At 39.6% G+C, this 15,604-nt stretch overlaps 1 protein-coding gene across 3 annotated transcripts in view; it reads left to right on the top strand.

The window, feature by feature from the left end:
• Positions 1-130: 130 nt before the first annotated feature.
• tab2 (TGF-beta activated kinase 1 (MAP3K7) binding protein 2) overlaps positions 131-15,604 on the top strand; it is a 38,341-nt gene continuing 22,867 nt past the window's right edge. Inside the window, exon 1 of one of the 3 annotated variants that reach the window (XM_026318301.2) lies at positions 131-500. The gene's annotated coding sequence lies outside the window, so the exon portion shown is untranslated. The remainder of the gene's footprint in view (positions 501-15,604) is intronic. The other 2 variants (XM_026318300.2, XM_026318299.2) reach the window with 2 other exon arrangements.

The following is a 15,604-nucleotide window of genomic DNA, read 5'->3' on the forward strand; positions in this document are numbered from 1 at the left end:
ACTGGGTTGTGTCTTTCTGCTTCGCTTGCCTCTCCTCCCCGACAGCTCAAGCCCTGCAGCGAACTCCTCTCCCTCCCTCGACAACACAACTACAGCAAACTTAAAAAAAGAAAAACCACGGCTCCTCTCGCGATAGTAGCTTGCTTATGCAGCCGCCATATTCTGTGGCAGTATTTTGATTCGTATCTGCTGGAAGTGAGGAAAAAGAGAAAAGTGAAGGGCCGCCGAGGGGAGGGGGGGTGAAGAAGAGGAGCTGTCAAAAGGTATTCCCGAGTCTCTGTCAGACGGGGGAGGGCTGGGGCTCGGTGTCCCTCCACTGACGCTATCTCGAGGACACACAAGGCCCGGGGCCTCGGTGCACTTGGCTCTCCGTCTCCCTGGTCGTGGCTGGACCCCTCTCGGCTTCTCCTTTTCTGGCTCCGCGGCCCTCTGGAGGTCCGTCGGCGGTCTCGGGTGTTGAAGGCGGCCCGGGGAGCGGCGGCGGCGGCAGAGACGGTAAGGTAAGTTACGTTGGGTTTGGCTTTTGGCAGTCACACCAGCCGGGAGTTTTAATCGTCTTACTGTGAAATGAATCAGCGTCCTGCGCGGTCCACACTTCTGTACATGGCCCCTCTCAGTTTGGAAGAAAATGGAGAGAAGAAAACTTTTCAGATGTGGGAAAGTTTTTGTCTCCAACAGGCAGCTAGCTGCTGCAGCTAACCTGAGCGGTTTGGAGTCGGTTCACCTTTCGGTCGAGTTAGCGAACCACTTACAAGGTTTAAAACACTTGGGCTAACTTGTGGCCCGAGTCTCGTACATATTAGTGTCTGTGTAGATACTGTGGGTCTTTTTATTGGGCCAGGCTGACGCTGCTTGTGTTGTAGCTAACTTTATTTTCCACTGAGCTGAAACCAGGCGAGTTAGTGGATGGAAAGCTTAAGTCATAATAACACAATTAGCTGAACCTCACGGTGCTTTTTGTTTCCTCAAAGTAAAACGGACACGCCTTTGATTGATCAATTGTTTATCTCTTTGCTTCAACACAGACTTTTCCATGTAACGGGAGGTTTTATCAGGACATAGCCTGGTTAGCCCGTTTGATGCAGTTGTGTTTATCAAATCCGTGTCACTTTCTCATACAGACGACTTAACATGTCGCCTTAGGTCCCGAACATCGATTGGCAGAGGATAATTTGGAGCTGCACAACGATGGTCAGGTCCGTGTCTGAGGTTGAGGCACAATATTCAGGAGTTAAGACTAGAGCCGTTCATCCAGAGACAGCCCGACCTGTCACACTGCAGCCTTTTCTCTCCAGTCTGATTTCTTTATAGTGAAGCCACTGAAGGTGCCAGGCTGAGCTGGGAGCCGCAGGTTGCAACATTTAGCCTGGTTTGGAAGTTGCTGGGGACATATGTAGTTTTAAACATCTGTGTATGTGTTTACTGATCTTTACTTTTTCTTCTTCTTCTCATTTTCTCCTTTATATTTGGTTATTTTCATGTGGTCCAAAATATATTAAATCATGCTGATTTCTACTTTTATAATCTACTTTGAGATGTGGTTCACATATTCAAAGCCCAGCCCAAGTGTGTTTTTATAATCCAGGCTTCTTACTTTGCTCTGTGCTCTCAGCCGTGCTTGGCGGGTTCTTTTGGTTTATTCACAACTCTAAAGAGCTTAGAATCGCCTTTCTGTCAGCCTCTAAACACCTCCAGTCTAAACTGTGTTGTCACAGGGAGACTGTAAGAGTGTATATCAGTCATTAGCAGCTTGTGCTCGTCTTGACTTGCAGTCAATATTACACTTCCTGACCAATAAGCGACCATGGCCAATTGTTTATAGGTGCAGACCCCTAACTGAAAACATGTGGCTTCGTACAGGACAAACCTGTTACTAGGAGGACTTGCTGATTTGCTGACTTTTGATACTTGGCAAGGAATATTCAGAGCATATATTATAAGTGCCAAATCAGGATTTAGGTCAGGATGGTCTCCTTCTACAGTATACTAGGCTGCTAATTGCATTGTTTGGGTGTTATTAGGAATGTGCAAACAGGTTACATCAACCTGACTAAGTAAATTGACATATTACAGACCTAAACTTGGATTTTCTTGCCTAAATCGCAGTGATGCTGCTTGATAGAGGGGGAGAATTAGGCCTCACATTTTGTGTTTGCTTTCTCCCATTAAACAAGCAGGATTTCTGTTTGAGAGCTTTACTACAAGCAAAGTTTGTGGCATGCTGGTGTAAGGTTAGTGCCAATACGTACATTTTCTTTCCTGAAAAACCTGTTTCCTGATTTATCATTTGCAGTTTGCACAACAGCTTATCACCACAGAACGAGAGTGGGGGTGTGTAGTCCCCCCTCTTTCACAAGGAGTAGGATAATTGCTGAATATGAGTATATTTGGCTGGAATTCAAATCCTTCTTATTTGGATCAACTGTGCAGAGCCATTTCAACCAGGAAATGATATTAGCTTAATCAACTCTTTTCTCTGTCAGAACATATTCTCTTTTAGAAAGCTGGAAACTCTGAACTTGTGTAGATAACATGGTACACTTTTTAAAAAATTTTTTTAGAAAGGCCGTGATAACCCGGGCAAATGTGTTTTCTTCAAAGAAAAGTTTTACGGTTAAACCTTTAATTCCAAATGGGAATCAAGGGAAGACTCAGGAAGAGTGTTTGGTGTTTTTAACCCTCCCCCACTCTAGTGGGGGAAAAAGAGGTGCTTATTGGAGCCCCCTCCCCCTGTCAAGCTCTCCTGACTTCTCCGCTTTAAATGGAGTCCTCCACTACACATGCTGCTTGTTGTCCTCGCCAGTTCGAGGGTTGACACTGCACAGTCCAGTACACCTTTAGCTGTCACTCGCTTGGTCCTTGTTCATTTTGCTCTGTGCATCTTGTTGGTTTTGCAGTTACACATTGTTCAGAGTTATAACACTTGCATAAGATAATTTGAGCTCTATGTAAAAGCAGCAATTTGTAGTCATGCATGATTAGACTTTCTTTTGCAATGATACATTTGCATTTAGTGATTTTTTTTTTTTCTTTTTTTTTTTTCCCCGTTATTTATTTTAAAACTTTTGGATGTAGAACTCCTCAGCTGACAACCTAATACCGTTTTGCTTTACTTTATCATTGCCTGCTTGCACATCCGTCAGAAAGTGCATAAGCATTCATTGGAGCTATGTTTCTGACTACCAAATAGTCTATTAACTCTTTTTAGCTCAGGTTTGGTCTCTATCAGCTTGTGAGAACAATATCTGGGCCTTCAGTTGCAACATGTTTGACTGTTTGTAACTTAGTGGCTGCTTGGCAGATAACATGTATTTGGTTTATCATGGCTTGTTTTCTGAAAACATCTGCTGGAAAAATGTTGAGTGCAGTAACTGATGACTGAAACACTGGATTAAATAAGGCTAGAAAAGTTCCATAAAGCTGTTATATCTGTTCTTGAAAGTATTGAGGCTCTGAAACCATTCATAAAGGACTTGATACGTCAGGAGCAACACAAATATATGTCCCAAAAATTTGTAAAATTCAGAGGCAAATTAAAAGCACCACAGATATTCCCATCAAACGTGATGTGAATATGCAGCTACAGGTTCTAAAAAGTCGTGCTACAAAAAATGGATTCCACATCAACCAAATCAACCAATGATGACCTTGTGCTGATTTTACTAAATAAAAGCATTTTAAAAAAAAAAAAAAGAAAAATTTGGGTGCATGGTTTACAACGCACAAAGCAGTCACTATATTGCATCCAATCAAACTAATTATACAGTGTATAATGCGAATAATTATGGTAGTTCAATTTTAACGTGATAGTAACAGATAATGACCGTTATTGATACAGCTCTCAATGTAAAAATTCAAAACCCCAAACCCTGACTCATCATAAAAGGGGACATGAAAGCTTTGTGGCTCAAGGCTTTCTTCATCACGTCTGTTGTTTTGACTGGGAAGAATTAAATTCTGATGTAGAAAGTAACCAAATACATTTACTCTCTTTATTCTTGAATATATTTTTAAGGTATTAGTACATTATGTGGGTGTTTCCATTTCTGCTATTTAGGGATGAAATACACACTACTTTTGTTATAACCTTAGTTACTAGTTACTTATCAGAATAAAACATAGTTGATTCCTGATGGCAAATTCACAAGTTACCCAGTAGTATGTAAAGTACTTCAAATTCGAAGTATATATGGTAACAAGTATTAGCTCCATTTTTACCAGCTGCAACATTAAAGCGACAAACACAATAATACATCATTGTATTATTGTATGTCTCATTCTCTAGAATGACTACTTTTGGTTTTGGTACTTCAGGTAGATTTGATTTGCTACATTTGTACTTTTACTTAAAAAAATGTTGAATGCAGGACCTTTACTTGTAATAGGGTATTTGTGCACTGTGTTACTGCTATGTTTAAGTAAATAATAAAATAAAGCGTAAAAGGCAGTGATAAGGCCTTATCTTATACTTTATAAATACATACTAACTTGAACTAAGGCCAGAAAATACTATCCTGAGACTGTTGCTTTTTATGAAACAGATCAACACAATAACCTTTGTAACATTACAATAACCTTTATCAATTAAACATAAGAAACTTAAAGCTTGTATTAAATGCTGATTAAAAACAAATTTATACTTTGCTAATAAGGAGCTAATGGATAATCTGCTACTATTACAAAAGATGAAAATATATTGTGTTTCCTATAACTGTTGGGGTGCGTCATCAGCAACTTTAAAAAGCTGATAATGATACTAAGTCAAATAAAGTAAAAATATGACCACCTCTCTCTTATGTGTCTGAGCAGCTCATGCCCCCCATTCATGTGCTAGAGAAGTAGATACGCCCCATGTTAAGATCCATGGCAGCAGAGTAAAAGTAAAGAAGAATCCATATTTGGCTTTATTTTAGCCAGTAATGTTTCTTTTATCTTTGACATATTTTTACTATGAAGCATCAGAGATATACAAAGTCAGTGCCTCATAGGTGTAAAGAATACATAACAAAAAACATCCCAGTAATTTTGATGGGCTGTTGTGCAGTTTGAGACTGAGCTCAGTTTGCTCATATTGTGTGAAAGAGGCATGGGTGATAATTTGTGTGTACTCCTGGCATTTTTGCCTGATTTGTCAGAGCCTTTGTAGCCTACAATTTGTAGTTCTAGTAGTAAATCCAGTTTCAGCGTAACACAACATTTTCATTCAGGCTGTAAAATTTCAACCACATTATGCAATTCGGGTGAAAGTTGCCTCATATGGGTTTACTCTGCTTTACTGCTGATTATTGCAATGCGTTGCCCCTTAGCTGTTCCTCTGCAGTCATTCCTTTGAATGCATGCACTCTACAGACAATGGTAAAGCTGTAGCTTACCTCCTCATTGTCTCTATCGTTTCATGCATTAGGAAACAGGAGAAGAATGAACCACATCCTCTATGTACACTGCTGAACCCTCCCCCATCCTTGTGTCCTTGACCTGAGCTCTGGGTTTTAATCGCTGATGCTTTTCTATATCTCTAATGTTAACTGCAAACTTCCCTAAACTGACATATCCTGTGTCATAAACTGAGCAGAACTTTGGTATGTCTAAACCTTATTAAAATGTAAACTCTATCACTTTTCCTTTTTAAAAAAAAAAAAAAAAAAAAAATCAAGTCAAGCTGGCTTTGCGAGTATACTATCAGCACTGTCTAGGTTTGCACAGGCACACACATGCACACTTTGTTTTTCAAATATCCTTTGCAGAAACACGCTGTGAAATAGTGTGCATAGTAGCACATCCATCAATTAAAGGAATATAGTAGAGTTTCTCTGCCGAATCCCTTTGGATGTAGCATTTAAACTAATTGGATCCAGAGGTGATGAGTGTTAAACAGGCATGTTTTGAAAGACAACCATGTAGCTCTTGAGACACTTCAGTATTTTTAGTGGGATCAATGTTGTCCTTGAAATGTTCATTTTAACTCCTGTTTTTTTGTAATGAATTATTGGTCAATAGAAGCAGCAGGCCAGTGGGATGAGGTTGCCCTTTATTCTGAATGACAAGATGTGCTGTCACAGCAGCATCATAAGAACATGCAATTAGTTGAGCCCACAGAAAACTTTACTTCCTGTTGTCAGACTCCTTTTTTCCAGTGTCATTTGCGTTCACATAAAACCAAGTGCAAGAACCAACAGGTTTTAAAATTTGATTTGACAAAGCAGGGCCAGTTAGAGAACAGCATTGCATTCAGGTGCTTGTACCATTTTAAGTGTAGAAGTGCTATATGAGTATAAGGGTGAGACCATTTAACTCCTGGTCATTTTTTAATTTTAAACATACAGAATGTTTTTGTAAGACATTTTAAGTTGCTCCAAGAATATTGTATATCTTTTTGTGTTGGCACTCCTTGTGCAAAATTATCCATATCTCATTTACTAATATTTCTTAAAAGTTCATGTTATGTCAATATAGATAACATATGGCATGCATAAAGAAATTGTGCACATATGAAGTAAAATTACAATTATCCTTTTTTTTTTGCCTCTTGGCTGTGTCTTACAGCCAAATATCTACTGGTCTTTGTAGCTTAAATGTCACTGTACTTCCACATGAGCACTGCTGTTTGAAGACAGACTGCTTTTTGAGAGACATTGTATATGAACATGGATCAGTGGTTATCTTTGGCCTCTGTGTTCCTCAGCGTTATGCAGACTGTAACTTCTGCAGCAGGATATGTGTTTGTGGCACAAACACTTCCTCTCGCCGTGCACTGTTCCAAGAAATACCTCAGTTTGCATTGTCACATTAGACCTCCACTGCTTAGTTGTATTTGTCTGGGTTTCCAGAGACCAGTTGTGTAGTCTTAATAAAAACGTGTGTAGGTAGTAAATGCTTCTACTCTAAGCAGAAGTAATTTTGAAAAATCTTTAGAGTTGCCTTTGTGGCAACAAGAGAACGCTGTTAATCACAGTAAACAGGATCATTTGGTAGTAAGGCAGAGAAAAGCACACTACAATATGTTACTTTATGGGGTCTCTTTTCCAAGGTGTGTGACCAGATGTGTAAGCTGAAGGATTGAGAATCTGATAAGATGTGTTAAGGCTTCTACAAAGTTGCTCATGTACCTGTAATAGCAAGAATGTTGGCCTGGTCTGGTCTGGCCTCCAGGCGACATTTTATGCGGTCTCACTTTAAATTCAAATACAATCCTTCTGTCTTTTCTCTGCTCTGAAATAAATAAGACTGCAGATGGATCCCATGTTTCCAGACTTTACCTGAAATCCTGAACATGTTTACTGGTTTGTCAGCAGTTTGCGATCCGGTCTAACAGCTTCTCTTTGACACATTCCAAAACGAGCTTCCCACAGTGACATTTACATTGACTTGAACTTCATTTTTAGCATTTGCTGGTCACATTATTTAAGAACAAATCGCCCAGAAATTATCACAGCTCTTCTGTTATAAAATGCTTGTTAGCAATGGTAACGCATGGGATGCTGCTGAAGTTAGTCATTTTTTTATGTCACATGTACTAAATACTTTTAAATACGATTTTGCTCTTAACTTATACACACTTATAGTTCTTGTAGCTTTATAGTTTTATTCCATTTAGTATTTTTTTTATATTTTTAATTTCGTATTTATCTCACATCTTTGCTACTTTTGGCACTCTGCTGTGTACTTGTACTTTGCTGTTGCAACAATGCAATTTCCCCATTGTGGAACAAATAAAGGTTTCTTATCTTATCTTAACTCAGGTCTCCATACAGAGTCCTTATAGGGCTGGGTGATATGGCCTAAAAAAAAAAAATCCAATTTATGGTTAAAATCAATTACCCACCCCAACCCAACGGGTGTGCTTGTGCTGCCGCGGTCACCTCTGTTTGAGGTGCTGCAGTAAATTGGTTGTACTTGCTACCACCAGATTAGTGACGTGTTGTTTGTTCTGCGTTTGATGCCACATAACCAAACCAATTCCAAATTACGGATGACACTGTGCCTTTCTTTGGAACGAGTTCTTCCCTGCTCTCTGACATGTTGTCAAACAAGTCGATGTAAAACTACACATTCGAGTTAATCGATAAAATCGGTTTATTGCCCAGCCCTAAGTCATTACATGTCAGATAAATTAATTGTGATAATGACACATAATGAATGACATGACTTCAGAGGTGTTATAACAGTGATAACACAATAGGCTTGTGCTTGAAATTGCCCATTTCAATTTCTCAAAACCAGTTTGACCACATTTTTTTATTTTATGGGTTCAGTTGAAGTAATTTTATCATATCGTGTTCAAATTGTGTGACAACCTCAGAATAGTGCATGCAGCACATGGTACCGACATAGTAGCACATGATCTGATGTGGCACCCAATTGCTGCTAATTGCATATAGGACTAACTGAGGATTTACTGTAATTTAGCCATGCATCCATGGGGTAATGCAGTGAGTTGAACTCTCATTTCACCATTTCAGTGTTTCCACCATAATAATACAGGCATGGTGGGCCATCGTGGCAATAAGGAACCCCCCTTGGAAATTATCAACCAAAAAAATCTTGTTACGTAAGAAACAAATAATTTGCATGTGTGCACAAAACCTCTATCATCCTCTTGCCACTGTGCCTGAAAAATGTTCTAGGGGAAGCGCTGCATTGGCTTGTTTTCGGTAGAATGGGTATGCAGGCTGCTGTCCTGTCAGTCCCCTGGTAGGGCCCGAACCTGCTCAAGTCTTTTCCTTTGACTTTGACCAACTTCTCCTCACACAGCACAGAAATCTGAATGTATTATTTGCAGTTTGTGAATGCCATACAACGAATGCTCTGTTCATCGTCATTTTACCTATATCCGGTTGATGGTCTTTCTGGTCTTTTGCCTCAGGGTTTTGTGCTCACTAATGATGGTAAAGGGCTTTGATCTGCTGTCCTATCAGTAACAGAGTGGGCCTCAGGATGTCATACTCCCTTGCTCCCTTACTCTCTCACTCTGAAAACATATTGTCGGGGTGTGGTGGACAGAGTCCACCCAGCCGAAAAGCCTTTGTTTGTTGTGGTCCACTGTAGCTTTGCCAAGGGCAACTGCCCATGTGGGTCACTGTGAAATTCTTGGACTAGTAGCAGTCTGTTAAATTAGATCCTACATTGACGTTTTGTAACCTTTTACATTTCTGACACCTGACTACCTGAGCAAGGGGTGGGGGTGGGTGGGTTGAGGACACAAACCTGACTTTCCATAACACTTTGCAGGGGAACTGTATGTGTGTTTTTTTTTTTTGTTTTTTTTTCTCTCCACTGCAGATTTGCACTGCAAAACATGCACACTAGTAAAACTTCAGTCTTATATCTAAAATATGCAACATCTGATTTTTGAAATGAGACAGTAACCATAGATCTAGTATGAAAAAATAAGCATGCTGCCAAAAATCTACCTTTGTTTGACATGTTTCTGGTAGTTTCCCTATTTTCTGTCACTCATCAGCTGAAACTCCTCTTCAGGGAGGTGGCAAGCTCTAGAGATTGCTGGGTTAGCTGAGTCCACCCCGCTCCCTTCACTCTCTTCATTACCTCCATACCTTTTTTCCTCCTGCCTCCGCTCTTGGTTAGACTAATCATAACAGAGTCGGTCTGCTGTGGTATTCCTTAGAGGAATGTGCTGCCTTGGGTTCTGATGTGTGGTGTGTGTGTGTTTTAACTCTTGTCTATGCAAAGGATCAGCCTTGGTCGGCACTGGCACCCTCCAATGCACACCTGCTGGTGCCAGTCTAGGCACAACCAGCGCTGTGCTGTCCCTCCTGCCCTCTGCAGGCACCAACCAGCACAGTGATTGCTGACCATACTTTTGGTGGATAAAAATTTACAGTAATTGTAGTTTCCCTTTGCAACTATGTAACTCAACAATGGACAATACCACATTTTCAAAGTAACTTTTATTTTTTAAGTATACTTTTATTTATAATATTTGGTGAGAAACTGTGGACATACTGCTGAAGCCCTAGTCAGCCTCAAGGTTCAAACCCAAAACCTTCTTGCTGGGAGGTGAGAGTGCTAACCACTGCACCCTGTGCCCACATTAAAAAAAGATATATCATGAAAAGAAGAGACGCATTTGTTGGGTGTTATTCTTTATGAAAGGCCGTACAAGACATAATTCATTCTGACCCTCTCACACACACACATCCTCATTCTCACATACATAGGTCTGAGTGTGATCATGGGCTCCGTGCATCCATCCTCCTCAAAACCAAAATGCTGTTGCATAAAACTGCCAGAAGGGTACACCTTGTTGAAGAGTTTAAAATGAATTTCTTTAGTTTTGAGAACTATACAGAAATTTAAATATTCTGTTCTTAATGTGTGGATATTGAGGTTCGAAAAAAATTTAGATATAGAGTTCTTGAAGGAGATTATGGGATATGAAGTGTTATTAAACAGTATTCTGATTGTTTTATTTGGGAGTTTGGTGTTTATAAAGTCCCTTTCTCTCACCCAAAGCAATGGGAGATAAGGGATGACTGGTATGGAGTAGGGTAGAATTTTTTTTTAATTAAACATACAGAAGAACTAGGCATAGCATTAACAATAGAATTAAATGTTTTTTGGTTCCCAGTTAAACAGACAGGAATCACTGTATAATGATAAAGATCCATTCCTGTCAACCAAATTAATTATTGACCAAATACCTTCCTCCATCCAGTCTTCATTGTACAGTGACCTGTTTCGAACAGTAATATATCTATTATTCCAAATTGGTGTGTTGTGTGGGGTGAAATTATGATTATATAAAAGTTTTGTTAATTGGCCTTTTTTTGCACATTTTAATTAATCGGCATCGGCCCATTTCGCTGCACATTAAGCCAATTTATAGGCAGGCACATCTGTGACCAGCTAAGCGTTGAGAGGCAGCAACGCACACACTGCAGCCGTGCCCTGTTTACATTTTACACACACGGCTTCAGCTATTGATGGCCGTTGAAAACCATTCGTTTCCAATGCATAATTACAGTATAGCGTATTAGAATTGACGCTGACTGTCATGTGTGCAACAAATCGCGTGAAATTCAGAATATTCTCGCTAAAACACGCAGGATATCTTTCCTCAATAAATGTGTCTGTGCGTCTGACACGTAACATGGGCACGATGCTCCTGCCAAAAATACACTTTTGAGTAAAGTTAATGTGCACGTTTTAGCCTGAGGTTTTGTCTGAACTGCGTGCGTTTCTACTTTCACATGCAAATGACTTGTTGCACATATGGTTTGTTTATGCATATTCTTAGACTAAGGCCCTTTGAATTCTAGCAGTGTCTGTCAACAAACATAAGGATCGTCACAGGTAACCTGCAATATATCAATCCTCAATAAATGTTTAATTTAAACCATTGAGGACTGGTGAAAAAAACATGAATACAACTGGGACAGAAATATAAGTTCAAAAAATGTGCCACATCGGGTCTGCCATCTTGCCGGTAGCCGATTACGCTCAAACCTGGCTGCTGCGCTTCTCAACCATTCACAGGACGACAAAAGATCTGCCTTTCATTTCCACTATTCTCTCTCTCACATACATATATTCTCTCTCGCACACATATGTAGACCCTTATGAGAAAGAGAGAATATATGTATGTGAGAATATACAGTGGGTACGGAAAGTATTCAGACCCCTTAAAATTTTTCACTCTTTGTGTCATTGCGGCCATTTGCCAAAATCAATTTGCCCAATACAATCCCTACAGTGAAACATGGTGGTGGGAGCATCATGTTGTGGGGGTGTTTTTCAGCTGCAGGGACAGGACGACTGGTTGCAATTGAAGGAAAGATGAATGCGGCCAAGTACAGAGATATCCTGGAAGAAAACCTCTTCCAGAGTGCTCAGGACCTCAGACTGGGCCGAAGGTTCACCTTTCAACAGGACAATGACCCTAAGCACACAGCTAAAATAACAAAGGAGTGGCTTCGGAACAACTCTGTGTGTGGCTGTCCACCAACGTTCACCATCCAACCTGACAGAACTGGAGAGGATCTGCAAGGAAGAATGGCAGAGGATCCCCAAATCCAGGTGTGAAAAACTTGTTGCATCATTCCCAAGAAGACAATAAAATATATGCAATTTGCAGTTAATGGGCTAAAGTGTGCCAAAATCACTGGTATGTTCCTTTAAAGTATGGGCCTACAGCCTCATGGCTGTACTAGCTCAAAAGGGTGCTTCTACTCAATACTGAGCACAGGGTCTGAATACTTATGACCATGTGATATTTCAGTTTTTCTTTTTTAATAAATTTGCAAAAATTTATACATTTCTGTTTTTTTTTCTGTCAAGATGGGGTGCTGAGTGTACATTAATGAGAAATAAAATGAACTTTTTTGATTTTGGCAAATGGCTGCAATGACACAAAGAGTGAAAAATTTAAAGGGGTCTGAATACTTTCCGTACCCACTGTATATGTGCGTGAGAAAGAATATATGTGTGTTTTTTTTTTTTATTAAAGCCTTGCACATGGGTTTTAAAGTGTTACATTTCTGATCCATTTCATGAAGAACTGATCAGCAATAGCGGAAACCTTTGGCAGCTTTTAGTAGTTGTGATGAAATATGTCAATTACCCTGATGCAGGTGAAAAGGCCTGCTCACTAAGTGAGACAAGTGTGATTTGAATGTTTTGAGAGGACTGCTATAAGACTGAATGGCAGCAGATGAGTCATGTAAGTTGGCTGCTATTTGTCTTTTAGTTGGCCTCAAGGTGGGGAATGATACTCTTAACAGCTGCAGGAAATATTTCCGGTGGAGGGTTTTCTTCTCAACCAAGTACACAGAGGGTCAGCAATACACTGGAGCAGGGATTCATCGATAACTGCTTCACCCATACCAATTCACATTATGTGCAGAAATTTTAACAGTGTAGAATTGTGATGATTATAGCAAACTCTTATGCTGAATGAACAGAATGATGTTATGAGCCTCCTAGTGTAAAATATTTTTTCCGCTTAGGAGAAATCCGAAATCTTGTTTTTGATAAAGGCAGAAATTCCTTTAAGTCAGAAAAGACCTTTGTCCTTTATCACTGACATTAAAGATGAGCTGTTTTTTAGTCAGATGTAAGCAGCCATTATCTTGTTTTAGTCCTAAATATCTGCTACAGCATCTGTAAAAAGCACCTGTTGGAGGCATGGTTGATAAGCCTTCAGGACTTGTTTCCTGTGCATAAGGAGCCGATAACACTTTGAGTGGTAGAGAGAACTGATGGAATGAGCTGCCCAAAGACAGAAGTGCTGCTAATGTCCTGCGGTCTGTGTGCTTCAAAGAGCATGATGACATACAGTCAGTGCATTTTCTAAGGCAGTAAAGGTGAAGATTTGGCTGGTGCTAAGCGCCTGAGTGCAAGCAGTCTCATTGTGTTCAATTGCCTCACAGTGAGTGCTGAGAGAGCACTGCCACCCAAGTTCTAGCCTCAGTTGGCCAAAGGTCACCGGTTTGAATCCCAGCAGCTGAGTCTTTGAGGGGAAGTGAATGAAAAATTAATTGAAGATGCCTTTGGGCAAGCCATCCCTATTTTAAGAACTGTCAAAGGCTGTAAATATACTGGGAAATTAAAAGAAGTATGGCAATATAAATGCTTTAACCCTCTGCAGTCTAAGGGTGTTTTGAGGCCCTGGACAAGTTTTGACATGCTCTGACATTTGTGCTTATTTTCAGTTGCTTTTAAACATATTAATGACTAAAGTCTGATAACACTGTAATCAGCACAAACTGCTACAATAATATGTGAGCAGCAAGTTTATACATGATTGTGTTTTTGAGAAAACAGTGTTTATGCATGGTTAGTGAAAAATTTAAATTTTTAAGTCACTGAAATAAGACCATAAAACACAAACAGAACATTGGTTCACAAGACTTTGGAGAACTGACTCTTGAAGCCTAAAGTGTGTGCTTCAAAATGATGTGAAAGTCATCTTGTTCACTCATTCACAGTAAACAATACACTGATTTAAATTTTCTAAGACACTTTTTGTTTAGAAAAGACATATGCAGGAAGGTGTGTCTGACCATGAATAGCCATGTGATTTACCCGAGAAGACAAAGACCCGCATAATGAGCCTTTCAGTCATGAATATGGCTGAGAGAAAATTAGTGCAATGCAATGCAGATACAAACGTTCGTCATCTGAGTTGTTTTTCCTCTGAGGACAAAGTAAACTCTTCATTGTTGTCTGGAACATATGAAGTGCTTCTTCACCCGTGTAGCATCACATCATCCAAACACACAGAAAAAGTGAGTAAATTCTGTGATTAAGTTTGACGTTTTATGTCATTTCTCGGGGTCGTGTACATAACTACCTGGTTCACCTCCGATTATTTCCATATGAACAGTGCGCTCAGTGCGAGGCAGGATCACATTAGTTGTAATGAGGTGAGATGGGAGAAACTGTACCGCTCCTTACTTTCATGTAGATTAAATAAAAAGTGATCATTTGTTTTTGATTTGAATTGTTTCATTTAAATGAATACATTTCAAGCTTTCTAGCCATATATTTCTTATTTTTATGAGGCAAGTATTCTCTGAGATTCTGGTTGGCATGTTTGACTCCTGAGGGTTAAGACTGAAAAGACAAGGAAAATTTGTCATCATTTTGCAGGAGAGTATGTATGTACTGTGCATACATTTAATGTATGTACCCAATGCAAATTTTACCATCTAAAAATCTCTTCTGTTTTGTAGTAAGTACTGGGAGTGATCTTTGAATGGGGTGGCATTCTTGGGTTGTTTATCTGCATTGTTGCACCACTGCAAGAGATACGAGTGTGACTTCCCCATGAAGGTGTTCCAGTAGATTGCGATTGACATGGAAGTTATATCTTGTAATCATGGTGTTTCGTATCCAGCTCTGTTATCCTTGGGACTCGACATAGAAAGCTTTTAAGGTACCAGACTTTATACCTGGTATGTAGTCCACCTCCAGTTCAAGTTTACGTTAAGTCTTAGTGAGGAAAGTTGATGCATCAACAGCAAAAGTGGTGTTGCCAGCCATGCCTAGATGCATACTTTACAGTATATGTGATGCATTTTATTGCTAATTTTGTCATACCTCAGCCATGAGAAGTGTATAAGCCAAGTTTTATGAATTTTTCTTTTTTTTTTTTTAAATTTCCTACTGTCTGATGCTTTTTCCATCTCTAATGCTGTGTCAGGGTTAATGGTGTTTCTCGTCTTTGAGTAGCATCCAGGTCTCGATTTTAAGTTCACTTTGGTGTATTGAAGCATTAAAGCCAGAGCTAATCTGAGGTGAAGGCCCACCTCTAGTGAGTTTTTGATTTGCCTCTACCTTCACCGGGGGGAGAAACTAATGCTTGCAATCAAACACACAGATCTAAAGTGTTAATTGTATTGGTGTGACCAAGAAATGTTTTTTTTGTCGCACTCAGATTTTTGGTCACATTTGGGACAATATTTGTAATAATTTAATCATTTTAATAATAATAATAATTTTTTGCATAAGTCACGTTTCTGTCAATACATTACCATGTGACAAAAATGAGCAGTTGTGTTTCAAGCGAGGCAGGGGCCAGGCTTTCAGCTCATCAGCTCACTAAACATTGTGAGCTGTTCTTTTTTTTTTTTTTTTTTTTTTT

Source organism: Mastacembelus armatus, chromosome 24, assembly GCF_900324485.2.
Source record: "Mastacembelus armatus chromosome 24, fMasArm1.2, whole genome shotgun sequence".
Classification (NCBI taxonomy): Eukaryota; Metazoa; Chordata; class Actinopteri; order Synbranchiformes; family Mastacembelidae; genus Mastacembelus; species Mastacembelus armatus.